Below are 6,000 nucleotides of genomic sequence, written 5' to 3'. Positions count from 1 at the left end.
TATTGGGGATATTGAAGGGTCAGTCAAACTTGAAGGTGAAGTCAATTGTCAGACGACGAAGACACAGCAAGAATCGTCAGACGACGAAGACACAACTTTCGACATAGCTGCTCGGCACGGGTCCCAAATTGAGGTTGCTCCAATCCTTGATAGAGTGGTAACTATTTCTTTACTAAAATTAGAGATTTCAATTCAATGCTTCATGTCTAGTTTTGAGCATCCTAATGTTTTAACTTGTGATAGGGAAACTCTATGCTCGTATCTGTTGTCGAACTTGAGCGTATCTCACAGAGAACTTCAGATACTACTACGCTATCGTTACTATCAGTGAGTATCAATGTCTAACAGAAAACTTGTTTATTTGTATGTTCTAACATATGTCTTTAACTAATATTTCGATTACAGAGGGTATCACGTCGTCTTCGTCGTGCAGCGGCTCGGTGTGGCTGCCGGTCTCTAGCGGGCGTTGACGTGCAGCTGCCTGTGCCTCTTATGCAGCAGGACGTTCAGCCTCCCATTTGTGCAGTTGGACCATCTACAGCAGGACTCAGCTCGTCGCGATCGACGCGGGACACGTTTGAGAACGTGGCCCACGACGACGACGACGACGACGACGCTGGCGCTGGCGCTGGCGCCGCAGGTCAGGTGGAGATTGGACCATCTCAGTTGCAGGATGCTCCTACAACTCAGCCATCACAGCTGACACCACATAGAAGGCGTCCATGAGACCCTTACACTCCAGGCACCGACGCTCTTGGGGCCAAGGGCAAGGGTAAGACTAGGAGGAAATGAATACTTTTGTGATGTTGGTCTTATCCTGAAAACTGTGTGATTTGGACTCATGCTGGAGACGTTGTAATATGAACTATGTTATGTGTTTTGGACTATGTGTTGTGGAACTTGTATTTTGGACTTTGTTTGTGGACATTGTATGAAGAACTATGTTCTGTGGATGTTTTTATATTCGATGTTATTTTGTGATGTATTATATGTTGAAATGCTTATATGTATTATAATATGTGATTATTTGAACTGTGGTTGTTAATAAAACAAGGGGAACTCTTGCAAATTGTTTTTGTGAATTGTAAAAAACATAATAAGCAATAAGTAACGCATCTTTAGAGTTCTAAATTATTTTTGATACGTAAATACTACATAATAGGCTACAATTCTTCAGTCTGAATCACAATCTATGAGTAACTCATCTTCGGAGTCATCCGTCGCGCAATCCTCAACGACAACCTCATTCCACTTGCTGCATTGTCCTGCATCACACTTGTCACCAGTTCTCTTGTAATAATTGGCTTCTGCTTCATCTGCAGCTTGGGAGAATAGCTCATCCTCAGCCTCAGCCTCATCAGACTTCTTCTTGTAATAAGCTGCCTCTACCTCTGCGACGGCCTGAGACATAAACTCATCCTCTTCCTCTTGAGCACGTAATCCTGCCTCAGCTAGTGCGATGAGCTCACTCAATCTTGATGTGTTGTCCTCCTCTTCTTCATGTAATCCTGCCTCTGCGAGAGCGATAAGCTCACTCAATCTAGATGTGTCGTCGTCCTCCTCCATCAGCTCAACCGTTGCCATTTTATCCTGAACATATCTCGCATGCGCCTCATCGGCCAAATAGTTTACGCCGCTTCCAATCTCTGCAAATATAATGAGAAAATTAAGTTAGCAAAGTTTGGATAAATAAATTGTACTAACATAATTATAATATCATTTATCTCACTTACTTCCCTTGAGGCGATCAGCAAGATTATCCAACATCTGTTTCTCGGCTTGAGCCGCTTCCCATTCCCTTGCATCCTGTGCTCTCTTCTCATCTGCCGCCATCAACCTCCTATACTCTGCACGCTTCGGGCTATCATAAAAGACAGATTTTGCTTCCCTACGCATGTCGCGTATGCGATCGTTAATGTACGAATCGACGAGCTGAGATCCACAACGCATCTTCTGTCCCATTATTCTCTTGGACTCTATTGTGCGCATCACCTCTCCTTTGTCGTCGTAACTCTCCCAACTGCATTTCCTCGTCTCCTACAAAAAAATAGTAAGTACCGCTATAACATTACATCTGGTGCAAAAAAAAAATACTAACCTCATCGTAATCGACCATATGTCCACAAAAATATCCAACACCAAGCTCCGAAGGAACTAATCCATACTTAGCTTCAATACCACATTTGCAGAGTACTGGATCAAATTTGACGTCTTCTGCCGCCCACCCGTTGTATCTCTTTTCCTTTACCTCTGGCTCTGGCCAATGGGACAAAGGACCATACAACCACTCTCTGAAACGACACTTATGCCACCCGTATGGCTGCAGGAGAAAAAATTAGTAATTTATTGTAAATAAAAACTAGTTCATACATTTAGCGTATCAATGGGCTCACATAATCAATGTTCGGACAACAGAACTGCTTGTCATAGTCTTCGTCGATGACAGCACGGTCTCCACAATCGCATCGAGGCGGTGAGTCCATCCGTCTTTCTGTTGCTACCTCCTTCTCCGCATCCGTCATTGGTGGAGGATTCGGGGGAGGAGGTACCCAACGCTTAAAACGCTCATGAATGGTCTTTCCACTCAACCAATTAACGAAAAGAAGATATCGAGGGTCAAATTTATCAGGACCATCGATCCACTGGAATAAGAAACACCTATGATGTCCCTAAAATAATGGAAAGAAGCACTATTACATATCTATAAAATAATGAATGCGAACAAAATTAAGTGACAAGTCATAAGCTACGTACGTCCAAAGTGCCACAAAGGTAGTAGCAGCGAGCAGCCGTGTCTGGATGTTGTGATTGATGTACCCAAACCCAAGCCAGTCTGCCACAGTCACAGTTAGGCACGGGGAGTTCAGGAGGAACAAGAGCATCCTTACTAGATACGTCCGGATATAACTACCGAGGACGGCCTCTCTTCTGCCACAACGCCTCTCGGTACATGTCTTTCATCTAATAAACGATTATAATTATCACTTGTACCTATTATGTTTTATAATAAGTTTACACAAACTAATAATCGAAATGATAATATAATAGGTGTATACAAATTATTAAACTAACAACCCAATATACAAAACAAATCAGTTGGAAATCATACCTTGGTCTACGAAGTGAACCAACTCAAATCTTTGAATCCAGCAAATTTTGGCGAAGTTTGGAAATTGGATGAAATGAGCTGCTCTCGGCCAGCCGCGCGGGCGTTTTTATAGAAATTCGTAGCTCGGCGCCAAGATTTGTGGCGCCGAGCTACGAGGCCACGCCGCCACCACGTCAGAGCCAGGTCAGCCCTGGACGCAACTAGCCGTTGCTGCCACGTCATAGCTCGGCGCCACAGGCTATGGCGCCGAGCTAAGGGTCCAAAATTGAGTTTAAAATTTTTTTAGGTCTAAACGTGATTTTGAACATGATAAAGGGCTAAAATACAAAAAAAAATCGGGACAGGCGAGCGGGACGGGAGCGCGGCGTGTGTTGTGTTTGTGCCGTGGTGGTGGATGTCACGTTCGCGGTGGCGGTGTTGCGTTGGGATTGGGATACTCCCGTCCCGGGAATGGGATTCACGCGTGTTGTGCTGCGGGGCGGGCGACGGGGTGGTCCGGGCTCCGGACCCGCTAGTGGTCTGTGGTGTGGTGGCGGATGTCCCGGTCTGGACCAGAAAAAATGGTCTCGCGATAAGAAGTCAAAACCCGTGGCGACCTTCGACGTCGTCGCTACGTGGTCGCTGCTCTGTTTTTCGCCTCCTCTGCGTCAGGGAGGTCCAGAACGCCGGCTGCTGCCGTCCGTCCTGGTCTTCTGGAATGGATGAAACGTAGGAAGGGAACAGGTAGCGTCTCCATCTATTCGGTTAAAACCATCATGGATTATAATCCAAGGTTTGAGAATTTTTTAAACTATGGAAGACAAAAGTTCTATCCATAGCTCATTAGGTATGGAACAAATCAACGAATACATTACACGAGTTTATATTAGAATCCATGGATCAAAAGTATAGCTATTTTTGAGAGATACATGGATTAAGGGGGTGTTTGGTTAGAGGGACTAAAGATTAGTCTCTAGTTTTTAGTTCCTTTTAGTCCCTTTTTTGCCAAACACTAGGACTAAAATATGGACTAAAATGATTTAGTCTTTAGTCCTTCACATAGGTGCTAAAAGAGACTAAAAGCTCATAATTATCATGTTGCCCTTACCTTTTTATAGATAACTAATATTATGAGTATATTCTAAGGGTATTTGAGTCTTTGGACAATGTATTTAATGACTTTAGAATCTATTTAGTCCCTAAAACCAAACATATAGGGACTAAAGTTTAGTCCTAGGACTAAAGTTTAGTCCTAGAACTAATTGAAACCAAATATGCCCTAAATGGTGGATTTAATCCCACTGAGATTGGGTGTAATATATGGATTCACTCAATTCAGACCCGGATCAAATCCATGGTAGGATTTATTTAATTGTAACCGAACAATGTCTTATGCGGTCTGGCGAACGTTGGGTTGGGTATCTGATCTACCGTCGCAGTGCAAAAGATGAGTTGTTGGTTGACGAAGCCAACGAAGCGAAGATAATTAGTAGTTTAGACTATCTCATCATATTTAAATTCCACTCCGCCAAAGAAGAGTGTAGCATACAACGCAAACACAGTGTTTTGCGTGATCCCTGCCGGGCAGTTTTCGTCCAAACCACCCACGTCCGTCCTCGTCGATGGTTTCTTCGGTAAAGCTCGCGGCATCTCGCTCTCAAAGTCCTAACCACGTGCGCGCGCGGGAATCTGCAGCTGTAACGGTTTTGCTTTCACCTAGCACAAGGCATCTATGGAACTAATAACAGCGACGCTTAGCAAAATACTTAGCGCAAGGCATCTACGGAATCTATGCTTAGCAACGGGGAATCTCGAGCAGCTAGCGCGGGCGGTTTAGATATGCGATCCTGAGTCCTGACGGAACTCACCGGGCCACCGAGATGCAATCTGACCGCCGGCCGGTCGGCCTCGCCTCTGGGAATCTGGATGGCTGGCCGCCGCTGGGGAGTGTGTGACCTGCTGGGATCGGTTAAACTACGCATACATTAATCAGCTGCCAACACTGCCATGCCCGGACAAGGCGGAGCAGAAGAAAAAAATGGCTCGGCGCGGCAGCCGGCGGCAGGTGAATCTTGTACCGGGCGCGCGGGGATCGACGCGAACGTGCCGCGCGCCGATCTCATCCATCTGTCGCGGCCACCGGCCATGAGTCGGGCGTTCATGTGGATGCCGGGTTGCTCCGGTGTGTGAGAGTGAGACTGACACCACCGTATCGTACCCGACGGGATGTGGGTGGAGGATGGCAATGGCATATGCACACACGCGCGTCCGGCCTAGTGCTGAGAATTGGGTTAGGCTGGACCAGCCCGGTCTAAGTCCATCGTGCTTCGTGCCAAAGGGATTCAGGCTAGTAAAGCCCAAAAAATTCTTGTGCCGTGCCGTAAAGTGTGAAAACAGTGGACCAGCCCGACCTTAAACCATGTCGTGGGGCTAGGGTTGGTAATGGATCGTGGCCCTAATACTTGCTTCACAAACCAATAAAGCCCTTAATTTTGTTAGTTCAAAATTGTATTGTTTTATGGTCCGGCCCTAACTTGATTTGATCCGTAAATTTGCTAGGCTAAATTAAATGGCCCGTTACCACCCCTACGTGGGGCCCAAGCCAGGCCCGTATATCTGAGCACATAAAATCAAAATATTAGAACCATATAAAGTTCATAGCTTACTAAATTAAATATATTAAACAATTCTAGCATCATTTAACCACACAAACTCCAAATATAACAACAATATAAAGTCCATATATTACTAAATTAAAGAAATTAAACAGATTGGACTTAATTAGGTCGTGCCGGCCCAAGCCCGGCCCATCTATGCGGGCCGTGCCGGGGGCCTGACGGGCTGAAATTTGAGGCTCAGCCCAGACCCGGCTTCAGGACATGCTAGACCGACCCATATTATTTCGTGTCGGA

The sequence above is a fragment of the Zea mays genome, chromosome 2 (genome assembly GCF_902167145.1).
Source record: "Zea mays cultivar B73 chromosome 2, Zm-B73-REFERENCE-NAM-5.0, whole genome shotgun sequence".
Classification (NCBI taxonomy): domain Eukaryota; kingdom Viridiplantae; phylum Streptophyta; class Magnoliopsida; order Poales; family Poaceae; genus Zea; species Zea mays.
This window is presented reverse-complemented; position numbering follows the sequence as displayed.